Genomic DNA, 13,032 nt, shown 5'->3' with positions numbered 1-13,032 from the left:
TATCTACGTAAATATCTTTCGACATTCTATACTTTTCAGAAGCTGCTTTCTGCATACCATAATAGACAACATCAGTTGCTTGTATTCTGCAGCACACTTTTCATCTTTTCTCATCAGTGATGGGTGCATGATTACTATAAATAATTAATTTGATTGTTTGTTTATTTTCAAGTATTTTTTATCTTGCATAGATATAGATATATAGATATAGATATAGATGATACAGATATGAATGATACTATGATAACCAATACTGCTAGCAAAATCAAAACCAATCAAAATCACAATTTGTTCTAGAATTACACTAATACATTTAAAATAATTAAAAGCACTATGGTGGGTACATAATAATTTAACACAACAATTAAGCAATGAAATAAATATCAATAAGAATGACAGACCATTAGGGGAGCAATCCTACAGCCAGGGTTAGGATGGCTGAAGGGCATCTGGAAGCTGGCAGGGAGGGAGGCCCCTGGTTGGGGGGCACTCTGTGTACCCCTGCAGAAAGGACATGGGCATACTGCCACCAGTGTCCTGCCACAAGGAGAAACTGGGCACTCTGGCGGGGGTGGGGGTGGGACACTTCATTGCCCCAACATGCCCCAAAACAGGCCCTGGAGCTTGCATTAATTTCTTCTCACGGACCACAAACATGGAGAAAGGAGACACAAACACAGAGAGAAGCTTTGGCAGAGTTTAGCAAGCTGGCAGAGTTCAGGAAGTAGTGTAGCCCCACTATGGAGTCCCACCCACCATTGCTACCATAGGATGGATGTATACATTTTCATGACACCCCAAAGTCCTCTTAAATTAAGGGTCTTTGTCTTTCTTCAGAAGGCCAAAAGCATGGAAAAGGAGGACAGATGGACCTTCCAGAGAAGAGAGCTCAGGAGCCTGTGGGCAACCACTGAAACCACTTTCTTGTCTAACCATCTGCCCCAAATCAGATGCAGAAGAAACTCTGATTTCTAAGTCCTCAGGCATGGGCCTATTGGAATAGGCAGGCCTTCAAGTATCCCAGGCTATTTACAGTTCTAAAGGTTGATAGCAGCATTATGAATTATGCCTGGAAAAACTGAAGATAGTACCATTACTGGTTACAGGAGATAATATTGGGCTATATGGACCAGTATAAGGCAGTTACAGGTGGACTAGATCAGAGATGGGTAACCTGTGGTCCTCCAGGTGTTGTTGGATTCCAGCTCCCATCCTCCTTGACCACTGACAATACTGACTATAGAATTTAAAAAATGAAAATAAGAAAACCAAGAAAACCAACCCAAACAGCAGCAGATGCTGGCAGAGATTCCACACCTTTTGCTATGGACCTGTAGGCAGATTGTACTTATTGCTACAGGGGTTTTTTAAGTTTATGATTGCTTAAGCTATTTTGTTGGTGCTTTTAGCAGCCTTTAATTGGTTTGATGGTATGCTTTATTGTTTTATAACTAGTGATTTCAAGGCTGTTTATTTAATATATGGAACCCCACCCTGTATTTTACCTGGTTTTTAATACAAGACTAGTTGCTTCATAGATCCAGGTGTGATCTGGTGGGGGAGCTCTGTGTATACTAGTGGATTTCCCTCTTGCCTTAAACTACATGAACAGAGGTGGGAAAATCACTACCCAGTTTCTCAGTACCGATAAACTGATTCATATACTCTGTATGAATAGGGTAATGAGCTGCAAAATTCCCCATTTTCTGTGGCATCACATATCCACCTTGGTCTTATGAATCTCCACCAAAAAAGCAGGCAGCTATGGATGAAAGAAAGAAATGGTAAAATGGCACTTTTCAGCAATCGAAATGATCTTCAAAAGAGGACTACGAAATAGTCTGTGGAAGTCACACTCTTGCTAAGAGATGTAAACCACATCATTTGTGTGAAAGCGGCGTCAAATTAGGGGATTCCCAAAGTATTCCTCCAGCCATGATAAATATCCCATCACAGGCGGAAGGCCCAAAGATAGTTCTGTGGTTATTGTTCCCCTTTGTCCTGTCCAAGCCAAGACATTTGGCCTCTTCAGGCAAAACAGAAAATGGTATGCGTCCCCCATCACTATCACCTGCACCACCACCTGAGACAACAGGAGGTGACCCAGAGAAGTCCCATCATGCTGAAGACTGCAGAGGATAGAGAAAGGAGGCTGGAGAGCAGTAGGCAGTGACAGCCCCGCTCTTTCCAAGCATCAGCCATGGGTGATAAATGCTGGAGACGGTGAGCAGTGTGCTCCTTTGGGGGCCTGGATCTGCTACCCCTCCCACCTGCCCCCAGCCTGCTGCCAGAGGTGACTGCCTCACTGAGGCCAAGAGGTCCAGTCCCTACTCCAGGCTGACCAACCATTTTCAGCCTGAGGGTCATCTTCCAATCTAGGTGACTTTCTGGCAGCCACAGAAACGTGTCGGTGGTGGCCAGAGGCAAAACTGGGTGGAGGAACCAATTTCCTTTGCACCACAGGCTAGTTTCTACATAAATCCATGCACCCTTCTCTATCCTCCATGCAACTAAGAGGCAGAGTTTAAGGATACATTCTAGCCAGACAAAAACCATGGAAAAGGGTGGGATGCAAGGTCAGAGAAGGTTGACCTGGAGAGGGTTGTGGCTGGGGAAGGTCTGTGGTGTGGGCAGACTCATGGAGAGCGCTTTTGGCCACTGGACCTGAGGTTCCCCCTGCGATATTTGATAACACAAAGCTAACTTTTTCAGCACCAGGCACAACAATATGCTAGTCAAACAGCCCAAAGATTGATATGTTTATCCCTTGGAATTGTGGAATTTGCAAACATAAAGAATTTGAAACAAATTATTAGAATGTGATCCTGCCCCCCTCCGGGCGCCTTGAAATCAACAATTCATTCGTAACCTTCACTGTTCATGGCAGTAATCATGCATTCCTCGTATTATTATATTTTTATGGAACTCCTAATTGTCATTAGTATCACTGCGAAGTTAAACCAACTTTTACAGATGAGACCTGCCTTTCCGATAGCAGTTGTGACATATATCTCACCAACGGAACTTTTTGTGAAATCATTGCAAAATGAACCTCTTTGGCTGTATTTTTTTTTAAAAAAAAAAAACAGACAAAGGGAGAGAACAGTCAGCCTGAGATTTACACCTGATTTGTGTTATAGTAATCTTTGAAATTAAGAAGTGTATCCTTGCATTTCATTAAATTCCAGCTAATGAGATAACTGTCTTTTCCAAGGAGGGAGTGATGAAGTACTCATGCCATAAAGCATAAATTAATGCTGCAAGGTTAAACACTGGAACTAACTCATGTTTCAACAAAGGCCCCTACCAGCAGTTAAATTAACTGACATAAATACCATAAAATCTGTCTTTATTTTAGTCTCAGATGATGCTTCTTTTTACACCCCTGCTTTCAGTTTGTATAACTCATTTTTGCACATTACTGCATGCACCATTTGCCATTTAAAGAATCAGCTACAACTGGGGGGAAATTGAGGAATCAAGTGTTCAGGGAGGGGGAACCAACGGGTATAAGGGATACCTTTTCCAATACTCGTAACAGCACTGGCATTCTTCTTCTTCTTCTTTTAATGCAACAGTAGACAAGTGCAGTTCAAAGAAAAGGACAATTATGAGAAAGCCAAATCCAAGAAGTCTACTTTTTCAGGGATTTTGATAGACATCTTGAAAAAAAAATGATAAAGAAAACCTGTGGTGATAATAGGTTTGATATATATATTCTAGCAAAAATTATATCACATTAATGAGGTGGCTTAAAGGGCTCATGCATTTTGTAGGAGGCATTTCAATGTATTAGTATAATTAGCAGTGATGAGAAAACTGTTTGGAACTGAATTACCTCTCATGAGTTCATTTGAGCTATATGAAATTACACCATGCAAGAAGGAAAATTATGGAGCCATCCAGAGAGAGTTCATGCCTGATTTGATCATAGCCACTAATTGGATGATCATTTTCCTAAAGCTTTTCAAATGGTTGACAGCTTTCTGCCTCTCGTTTTTTTTTAATGGACTGGGTCTTTATTTCTTGTTCTAAGCAACCAAACATACGCTTGTGTGCGATTTTGGTATTTCTACAGAGACCTACAGGTGTAATTGTCACAATCTGAGCAACCTTTGTCCCTTAATTAGCTGCTTTTGGGGAACCCCTAATGAGAGTTGCTGTTCTTGTTAACAATCTTAGAGAATACCTGATGGGTAAAACTCTCCAAAGTCTGAGGCATGTCAGCAGACACCATATGACAGCAATTTAATGAAGTTAAAAACTGCCCTGATTCAGATCGCTGGAGTAGCATCTGTGTTGTATAGCTTTTGATTCCTGTTAGTCTATTTAAATCACGCATACACACACACACACATCCATGAATTGAGTGTTCCGGTGAAGGATAACAGAAAGGTGAAGGATACAGAAAGGAGAGCTTATTAATGGAAATATTTTATGAGCTCTATTTCTGCGCCTCCTAATATCCAATACCACAGAGGGAATTGAAACTGTGGTACCCTTCTTCAGATAATTTACTTTAAATGGAAAGCATTATCTATGTAAAATCTGGCAAACGGATGGCTAAATATTTGGTTCATTTCCCATTTTCGTATATGCATATACATATGAATCCTTTGTAATATTTTGGGATTGGGATCTTTGGCGGCTTCTGATATATAGATAGATAGATAGATAGATAGATAGATAGAAAGATAGTCATTTTCTTTCTTTTATCGCAAGCATATTGCAACCAGATTCAGGGCTGGTGTCATCCTGAGTGGAAATCATTATTACCTAAAAATAGTACTTTCACAAAGAGAGGGTTTGACCCAGAAAGCCATGAAGGAAAATCACTTTAGAGAACGAAGTGCTATCTAGTTGTTGTGCCCCCCCCCTTCCCTGTCCCCCTGCCTTGTACCAAAATGTGCTGCATTTCTGCAAAAAGAAGGCTTCATGGTTGGAACATTCATCTCTGTTAAAGGTGCCATGTAGAAGCTGAAAAGATTTAGGGCAACACTCACGTGAACTTTTAAAATTCGTTCATTCTTCTACACCTGTTACAATAGTGCTAGGCAACTAATTCAGATTGCTTAAATGTCCTCTACGTGAAGCTGCCCTTAAAGATGGTCTGAAGAGTGCAAAATGCAGAATGTAGCAACTTCCCAATTTCACAACACCCCTGTTTCTCAACACTTACCTGGCTGCCTATTTGTTTTCCTTTTAAGGTGCTGGTATCAAGCTGTGATCAGGACGCAGGTGGCGCTTTGATGTAAAACTCTGAGCCTTGGGCTTGCCGATTGGAAGGTTGGTGGTTTGAATCCCCGTGACGGGGTGAACTCCCATTGCTCGGTCCCAGCTCCTGCCAACCTAGCAGTTCGAAAGCATGTCAAAGTGCAAGTAAATAAATAGGTACCACTCCAGCGGGAAGGTAAATGGCGTTTCTGTGCACTGCTCTGGTTTCGCCAGAAGCAGCTTAGTCATGTTGGCCACATGACCTAGACAAACATCAGCTCCCTCAGCCAGTAAAGCGAGATGAGTGCCGCAACCCCAGAGTCGTTCGCAACTGAACTTAACTGTCAGGGGTCCTTTACCTTTTTTATCAAGCTGTGGAGTTTAGGAATGTGCTACCTGAAGCACTGCCTACATCTATTGACATCCAAGCCCCTTCTCTCAGAATAGTAGAGTTGGAAGGGATCCTGAGGATCATCTAGTCCAAACTCCTGCAATACAGGAATCTGAACATGACAGATGGCCATACAAACTCCATTTAAAACCCTCTAAGGAAGGAGAGTCCACCAGCACCTCTGGTGGGAATCTGTTCCACTGTTGAAAAGCGTTTACTGTCAGAAAGTTCCTCCAGAGTCGGAATCTCTGTTCTAGTTGAACCATACACTCCTATGTTATTCACAAGTAATGTCCAATGAGTGTACAGTTTGTTTAGCCATGTTTACAGTGCATACAGTAGCTGAGCTGTACAAATCAACAAGTGATTCACACAAACACTCAGACATGTGTAGAGGCAGTTTGTACCCATTATTTTCTGCATAATGTCTCCGGCTCCCTTGGCCAGTAAAGCGAGATGAGCGCCGCAACCCCAGAGTCGTCCGCGACTGGACCTAATGGTCAGGGGTCCCTTTACCCTTTACCTTTACCTAGGACATCCACAAAGACTTTTTAATTATTATTTTAAATGGTTTTCTTTTTTGGATAATTTAATGGTGCTATGATTTAACAAACATTTTCATCTGCTTCTGCTATATTTTAATGGTATGTATGCATGTTAATGTTAACATTGCTTATTTATTAAATTTTTTATATTGCCTTTCTGCAAAGACATCTAAAGCGATTTGCACCTTAAAATATTAACACATACAAACAGTACAAAATAGTCTCAGGCGCACTTTGGAAGCATGATGGAACATTGGCTCCCTGGCCTGAGCATCTCTACTTCCACTTCAAAGGATACCATGGAATTATAGGATGCAGAAGAATTAAGTTACAGTGTGGATTTGTTTTGTTTTCTTGCATACATACATAGTGTTTACATCATACTTTGAATTAAAATACACTATTCTGAGCTTTTCTAGAGTTAATTGTCACCCTTAATAACGTATGCATGCTGCACTCAATACCGTTGTGAGCAGATCTGAGAACAAAGGATGCAATGCAGTTACCCAAAGGGGCGACAGATGTAAAAAGAACTGCTGGATACTTTTGGTTATCTGCTTGAAACACAAGATAGAAGACTGTCAACTGGGAACATAACATACCTTGTGACAGGACAGCATGTCACTGGCTATAAGATATCAATAACACTCATCCAAGTAACTTCCAAGTGTATTTCATCAGTATAATGTGATATCATTGCCCGTGATAAAAATTATGGTCTTCTTAAACCATGACCTCATACTAGAGGTAGCAATCTGAAACTTCCTCTAGTAATTAATCAGGTTCATAGTAATATGGCAGAAACCTGGCAACAAACTGCACTGGGTCTGAAAACCTTGCCACTGCATTATATACATTCATACGACAACTTCACACCAGCTAGGTTAAAAAATAAAATAAATGAACTGGCTTTCTCTAAATACAAACAAAGCCTGCTGTGTTTTCTGTGCAATATTTCAGCTAAATGAACAGCAAGAAAAGGTGTCATCCCATCACACTTTCAATACCTGGCTGTTTGTAGGGTTGACAGGTTGGAGAGCAGGTGTTGGGAACCACTAGCCCTCCAGACGTTTGTTAACTATGACTCCCCTCAGCCCCAGCTCATATGGCCAATGGCTGAGGATGATGGGAAGCCAGAACTGACAGCTGTATGTTTTGAGCCCTCCAAATGTTGTTGGACTCCACATCCCATCAGTCTCATCAGTCCTAGCCGGTGTTGTCAAAAGTTAGGAATGATGGGAATTGCGGCCCAGCAACATACGGAGGGCTGTAGGTTCCCCAGCCCTGGTTAAAACTAAGGCACAAGCAGGATAGAGCATGATGGGGTGAACTAGGAAGTACAGTCATACCTCGGGATAAATGTGCTTCAAGTTAAGTATTTTTGGGTTGTGCTCTGCAGCAACCCGGAAGTAATGGAGCGCGTTACTTCTGGGTTTTGCCACACGCGCATGCGCAGATGCTCAAAATAACGTCACGTGCATGCGCAGAAGCGGCAAAACACGACCCGCGCACACGGGTTGCGTTCGCTTCAGGATGTGAACGGGGCTCCGGAACGGATCCCATTCGCAACCCAAGGTACCACTGTACCAGAAAGCAAGTACAAGGGAATAGTCTGGAATCACAAAGGGCCTTCCAATAGCAGCACAGTGGTCAAGCTAAAGAACTGTGGCAAGTTTTGGCCAGAGGCGGAGCGACGTACATGCTGAGCACCCGGGGGTGGGACGAGTGCCCCACGGGGGGTGCTGCCCACTGCAAGAGTCCTAGGGGGGTGGGGCAGTGATAGCACACACCCCAGGGATGACACATGGGGCTGACCGCACCCCCTGCACCCCCTTCCTCCGCCAGTGGTTTTGAAACTATTTAGCAGGCAATGGCATAGGATCACTGAATCTAAAGATAAAGAGGATTCTGCTCTGTAGAATCTGTATCCTGGCTCAAATTGTCTGCAGATAAAAGAGGCCTACTTGCAGAATTATTAGGGAGCCTGAATATTATTTCTGTTCATATATTATATTAAAAACAACTCCACCAGTACCTTTGAACTGCATTCTGGGTTACACCATTTACTCATTTGTTTTCCAGGCTGCTGAATGTGAACGGTCATGGATGCAGCATGAAACAGCTCTGCTGGATTTTAAAAATAAAAGCAGATTCCCTTTTGTAATCTACCAAGCCTTGGCAGAAAGCTGGTATATAAATGAAATAAATAACAATGGAAAGAATTCAACATTGTAGTACAGCGTTCCATCAGCACAAACACTTCTGCTTGCCCGACGTAAATACCTTCCCTCTTCACCCCATTTTCTGTCCTGGGGATTCTCCCAGCCCCCCAAGAGCTGGTTTAGGAGGTGCAGGGGGGAAGAGGAGGGAAGCCACGTTGCACTAGCAGGAGCCCTTGCGCTGGCTCCCACTCGCAGAACAACTTAGTTCAATCTGGCCCAGTAATAATAACTCAGCCATATATGGGCTGGATCTACACACATCAAAGCAGCGTTTTAGTTAAACGCATTGTAAACTTTGTGTGAGAAATCGCGTTGGCAAAAACGTAACTCCACAGCGCCATCTGGTGTCACAGTGTTGTGATGCGTACACAACACATAAAAAAACACTTTAGCTACCAGCACAGGACTGCAAAAACCTGGACATTGTCAACTTAGTAGGCCACAATGTTTGACCGATGGTTTGCATGCAGCTTGGTGGGCCACACTGTGCAAGTCTTGTTCTGTGGGATGCAACACATTTTATGCCACAGCCAGGCCACCCGATGGATGGCTTAATCAGCACCCGGCAGATTTCCAGCTTCCCCTGCCCATAGCCATCCCTTTTATTTCAGAAGACACTGCTCTTATTTAGCAAGTGCCAAAAGGCAAGACGTACTAACATTTTTGCAGACATTTCTTAGTTACACTAAAGGATCGACTCTTCTGTACTCCAGCGGAATATTAAAAGCCAGCACTGTTTAAAGCTGCAGGGGAAAGTAATTAGGTGCAACAGAAACTGTGGCTTTCCCGCAAAGACATAAAAATACACAGTGCAGATAAATGTATCTCCATCAATGAATAATGTTACTGGATGCTATCTGCGTGGTTGCTGGTTTTATTTATTATTTATTTATTAACTGCATTTATATAGCTGCCCCAGAACAGAAGTTATTTGATAGCTTGCAAAACAAAAACAAAAAAGTACTGTGTGAAACAATAGAAGATATAGCAAGTTAATTAAAAAGCTGAAATGTAATTAAAGCAAAATTTTGAACTGAAAGGCTCAAAATGATGCTTATGCCTGTCTCTCATTTTGTCATTTATTTACAAGGTTTAAATAGATTTAACCCATGAATGCTTGTCAGTGCCTCTGGTTCTTTATCAGTTGCTAATCAATGTATAATTCTTAATCAATTCTGGAGCAATGCTGTAATGCTGCTCATTGCTATTTTGTCTCTTCATTGATAGCTTAGTCACATGTGTTGCAAAGCAGGCGTACCACTCGTGTCACAGAAAATAAAATATATCACATTCCCAAAACTGATTCTAGATGCTTTCCTATGCATTTTGGTGGAAGGTTGTTGGGCACGATATCAACAAAGTGATCAGACTGAGCATGAAAATCAGGTTACATTTCATCCTTTGACGATGTTATATTCATTGCTCTGTCACACTCCTAGATCCTCAGTGTGGTATCACCAAAGTGAACACATCCTGGCAGGTCTAGTAATGATGATACATTCATAATTTTCATCTGACATTGCTGTGCATATTCTGTGTGCAGCTAGGTGATCTTGTTACTTCAGTGTTAAGATTAAATTATTCTGCACTCATCTGCTTTGAAGGTTGTAGAATGCTCATGTTTATATTATTTGTTATTAAGAGGACATTCAAGGATATTCTGCATCAAATTCTGTGCAAATCATTCTTGTATATAGGTTTCCACAGCTTTTCCTTAATCCATTTCAGGGATGATGCCAAGACGGAGCAACAAAACTATCACACTGCTACATTCCAAAGGAGTTGTTGTTTAGTCATTTAGTCGTGTCTGACTCTTCGTGACCCCATGGACCAGAGCATGCCAGGCACTCCTGTCTTCCACTGCCTCCCGCAGTTTAGTCAGACTCATGTTGGTAGCTTCGAGAACACTGTCTAACCATCTTGTCCCCTGTCATCCCCTTCTCCTTGTGCTCTCAATCTTTCCCAACATCAGGGTCTTTTCCAGGGAGTCTTCTCTTCTCATGAGGTGGCCAAAATATTGGAGTCTCAGCTTCAGGATCTGTCCTTCCAGTGAGCACTCAGGGCTGATTTCCTTAAGAATGGATAGGTGTGATCTTCTTGCACTCTATGGGACTTTCAAGAGTCTCCTCCAGCACCATAATTCAAAAGTGTCAATTCTTTGGCGATCAGCCTTCTTTATGGTCCAGCTCTCACTTCCATACATCACTACTGGGAAAACCATAGCTGTAACTATACGGACCTTTGTTGGCAAGGTGATGTCTCTGCTTTTTAAGATGCTGTCTAGGTTTGTCATTGCTTTTCTCCCAAGAAGCAGGCGTCTTTTAATTTCGTGACTGCTGTCACCATCTGCAGTGATCATGGAACCCAAGAAAGTAAAATCTCTCACTGCCTCCATTTCTTCCCCTTCTGTTTGCCAGGAGGTGATGGGACCAGTGGCCATGATCTTCGTTTTTTTTGATGTTGAGCTTCAGACCATATTTTGCACTCTTCTCTTTCACCCTCATTAAAAGGTTCTTTTGTTCCTCCTCACTTTCTGCCATCAACGTTGTGTCATCTGCATATCTGAGGTCGTTGATATTTCTTCCGGCAATCTTAATTCCAGCTAGGGATTCATCCAGCCCAGCCTTTCGCATGATGAATTCTGCATGTAAGTTAAATAAGCAGGGAGACAATATACAGCCTTGTCATACTCCTTTCCCAATTTTGAACCAATCAGTTATTCCATATCCAGTTCTAACTGTAGCTTCTTGTCCCATATAGAGATTTCTCAGGAGACAAATGAGGTGATCAGGCACTCCCATTTCTTTAAGAACTTGCCATAATTTGCTGTGGTCAACACAGTCAAATGCTTTTGCGTAGTGAATGAAGCAGAAGTAGATATTTTTCTGGAACTCTCTAGCTTTTTCCATAATCCAGCGCATGTTTGCAATTTGGTCTCTGGTTCCTCTGCCTCTTCTAAATCCAGCTTGCACTTCTGAGAGTTCTTGGTCCACATACTGCTTGAGCCTTCCTTGTAGAATTTTAAGCATAACCTTGCTAGCGTGTGAAACTCCAAAAGCAGAAAAGGACACTACCAACTTTTCCCTTGCTGATGTCAGCTTCCTGGGTGCGCTGTCTGAGAAAGTTTCAAAATTTGAAATAGCTTTGAAATTCTTTACACACCTGCACACACTTACTTCTGAGTATATAGGATTGCACTTTAAGCATCCATAAACAAAAAGATAGATAAGGAGCCTATAGCAGGACTATGGGGATAAAGTCTAGTGTAAACTCAACCCTTTTGTTTCTCATCAATTCATTGATTAGCCTGTTTCTTTTAAAACAGTTATATGCCACCTTCTATTCAGAGTATTTCAAGGCAGCTCACAGGAAGACTATAAAATAACTGAGGGAAAACAACACTGACATGAATGTATTAAAACAACAGTGTAACAACATCTACAGCAGCCAGTGTTTATTAACAGCACAGATTTAGTGTCTAGAAAACACTTGGGCAAACCAGTTCTTCTCATCAGTTATGGAAGAAAGGCTGTAGCTCAGCAGTAGAGCACATGCTTTGCATGCAGAAGGTTCCAGGTTCCGCATCTTCAGGTAGAGCTGGGAGCATTCCCTGTCTGAGACCATGTCAGTCGGTGCGGACAATACTGAGTTAGATGGACCAATCATCTGACGCAATAGAAGGCAGCTTCTTGTGTTCTGTAGACACCAGCCTGCACAAGGATGAGCACAGTCCGAAGGCAGATGTTAATAAAGTGGGATTGATATAGGTATGGATTTTGTATCCCATCTTTCCATCATAAAATTCAAGGTGATGTCCATGGAAGTTCCATTCTTTTTTCATTTAAAGGACTGGGATGTGCTCACTGTGGGCTCCACAGGAATTTGCCAGAGAAAGGCAAAGGGTTTCCATGTGTATCCCTCAGTTTGCATTCTGCCATGGTGACCAAAGTTATGTTAGATACCACTCCAATGATAACAACTCAAACTCCAGGTCAAAGATCCCTACTGTAAACTCGCAAGGTATCATAGCTACACAATGGGCTATTGCCTGGTCTTTCTGACTTTAACCAAACCATTATTTACAGTCTGCACAGTGGTACCTCGGGTTAAGAACTTAATTCATTCTGAAGGTCCATTCTTAACCTGAAACTGTTCTTAACCTGAGGTACCACTTTAGCTAATGGGGCCTCCTGCTGCCGCCGTGCCGCTGCTGCATGATTTCTGTTCTCATCCTGAAGCAAAGCTCTTAACCCGAGGTACTATTTCAGGGTTAGCGGAGTCTGTAACCTGAAGCATCTGTAACCTGAAATGTCTGTAACCCGAGGCACCACTGTATCCCCCTTTAACTTGGCAGAGGATTCATAATCCTCTTGAATTCTACCCAGAAAGGACTGTAGGCCTGGAAAGTCAGCAAGGAACCCTGCTGGACTTTTCCCTTCTCCAGTGGGTTCACTGAACCAATGCAGAAGTGGTTCAAGGGCAGGGCAGCACAGGCAGGGCAGCACTGTTGACCAGGCATCTCAACAGGACAGAACTGCTGCTTACAGAGAGGGGAAGGGGCAAGGCCGCAGGGAACTCAGGGCAGTGTGGGCGTGACGCCAGAGCAATCTATCATTTCTGCCACAGTGTGTGCACACTGCCTTGCCCTCCCCCTTTCAGT

The sequence above is a fragment of the Podarcis pityusensis genome (genome assembly GCF_964106645.2).
Source record: "Podarcis pityusensis genome assembly, chromosome: 1".
Taxonomy (NCBI): domain Eukaryota; kingdom Metazoa; phylum Chordata; class Lepidosauria; order Squamata; family Lacertidae; genus Podarcis; species Podarcis pityusensis.
The sequence above is the reverse complement of the archived record's forward strand: the minus strand, read 5'-3'. Positions refer to the sequence as shown.